This window comes from Frankliniella occidentalis, unplaced genomic scaffold, assembly GCF_000697945.3.
Source record: "Frankliniella occidentalis isolate FOCC.00 unplaced genomic scaffold, Focc_3.1 Scaffold2492, whole genome shotgun sequence".
Classification (NCBI taxonomy): domain Eukaryota; kingdom Metazoa; phylum Arthropoda; class Insecta; order Thysanoptera; family Thripidae; genus Frankliniella; species Frankliniella occidentalis.
In genome coordinates this window covers 1-1,972 of record NW_026269573.1, presented here as the reverse complement: position 1 = coordinate 1,972, position 1,972 = coordinate 1, and the positions used below count along the sequence as shown (strand labels likewise).

The 1,972-nt window shown below is 63.2% G+C and overlaps 1 protein-coding gene across 1 annotated transcript in view; it reads right to left on the bottom strand.

The window, feature by feature from the left end:
- The window catches only part of LOC113208592 (proton-coupled amino acid transporter-like protein CG1139), an 8,764-nt gene extending 6,846 nt beyond the window's left edge, over positions 1-1,918 (bottom strand). The window contains exon 1 of the mRNA XM_026425657.2: positions 1,634-1,918. The gene's annotated coding sequence lies outside the window, so the exon portion shown is untranslated. The remainder of the gene's footprint in view (positions 1-1,633) is intronic.
- Between the last annotated feature and the right edge of the window lie 54 nt (positions 1,919-1,972).

Sequence of the window (1,972 nt, the reverse complement as noted above, 5' to 3'; positions counted from 1 at the left end):
CCCCACCCCGTCCCAACCCGCCTCACCCCGCGCACCCGAGTCCCGGTCTAGCTCTCGTTGGGTCGGGTCGGCCCATTAGGTCAACCACGGGGTTCTCGAGCCTCCAGTCAACCGGTGTGCTGGACCCCCACCCCACACCCACATCAACAGGTCCCCGGCCTGGTGAGGCGCTACCATCCCCTATCAGAAAGCTGCCCCACCTGAACGTCCCCCCCTCCCGCCCTCCTTTACCGCGCCCCAGTCTGGTTCCCAGAGAGAGTGTTGTCCAACTCGGGCAGCCCATCCCCATTCTAATTGACACTTTGACACTGTTCCAAGCCAACACGAGCCCGGCCCGTGGGCCAGGCGCACTGTAAATAAACAACTGTATTGATTTCGACACGCGCGGGTGATCGCCAATAACGAATGACATGATCAAATACACGGCCGGCGGGAAGGTGCAAACAGCAGCAAACGGGCATGTGAGGAAAAGGCTCTTATTATAACCTTCGCTTTTTATTTTGCGGCGTCGCCCTCTGTGGGTAGAGCAGCCAGACCAGCTGGCATCACTCCATACCCCGGTCTAGTAGGTTTGCGTGACGACACGACGCTGCTTGCCGATCGTCGGCGTCGGCCATTAGAAGCGTAGACGTACGGTCGACTTACGTCGACGTTGAGCGGGAGGAAACATATTACCCGACTTTTATGTTCATTTAAATTCTGCGCTTCTATCATGATCGTCACCATGACGATCGCAGCCACCCGCTCGAGAGGGGGAGGGAGGTGGGGGATAAGGTAGGGCGCGCTGGCGGACAGGACGCCCGCTGAAGCAGTAGCCAGGGTCGCGGAGGCGGAGAGGGAGGGGGCCGCCCCCCGAGGACCCCTACGCACGGCTACGCCTTGGCTACGCCGCTGACGGGGACACCGGTGCGCGGCGGTGCGGCGCTTTGAGTCGGTCAGTCCGTGTGCGGCCCGCGACCCGCGACCCGCGACCGCGCGACCCCCGCGAAGGGGTATCGGCACCCGTTCAGGGATGCGTCGGGATCACCACAAACTGACCATCGCGGCCACCGCCGCCCCTGCGGGGTTGGCGGATGGCGGAGGGGTGACGGGACAGGACACGCGCCGTCAGGGAGAGCCCGCTCCGCCCCCGGGCGGCCGCCGGGGCGTACCCAAAAGGGCTCTTCTGTCTGAAATCTGGGTCGGTGTGTGAATGATCGGTCGGTCGGTGCCTGTGTACTATTCAACTGTCATGCGCCGACCGATCCCAGACCGATCGTTCACCCGTCCGAGAACACAACTTACCTACCCTCGTCTCTTCAACTCAACCCCATTATAGGGAAAACCCGACGAAAATGATTGCGCCTTAGTAGATAGCGCTGTTGCTACGCGGGGAGGCCCTCTATCGTGTCGACTATTTGGCGCCTAGAGTGAAACCGCAAAAATGGACGGAGTTTAACGACCATCAACCACAATTCGCGGTTCCTCACACGAGAAAATACAAAATACTGTCCTCGAACGTTTTAAAAGGGATGGATGTTGAGTTTAAGTGGGACAGAGGTGGACAGTTTTTCTCGCAAAGCGCGCTGGTTGGATGGCAGGTCCACCGAATGTCGCAGCCGGGGCGGGGGTGCTGGTCGTGGTCCGTCCTTACCCTTGCTGCTCCGGTGTGCTGCGGGGCTGTCGGCCGACGGGGTGCTCCCGTGCCGGAGGGGTGCGCGGGGTACGCGGGGGCGGAGGTCGCGGCCGTGGGCGGCGAGGGCGAGGACGCGGACGTGCTCGTCTGTGTTCCGGGCGCTGCGCGGCGGCGCGAGGTGTGTGCGGCGGGGCCGGTTGGCGTGTCGCGAGGTGACGGACGCTAAGGCCGAGCGACGAGTGAGCCCGGGCGGAGAACGACACTACACACGATCCGACCGACCGAGGTGGACACGACGGGGCCTATGTTGGCGGCGAGAGCCGTCGCTGGCGGGTCCCCCCTCGGCGCCCCCCCCCC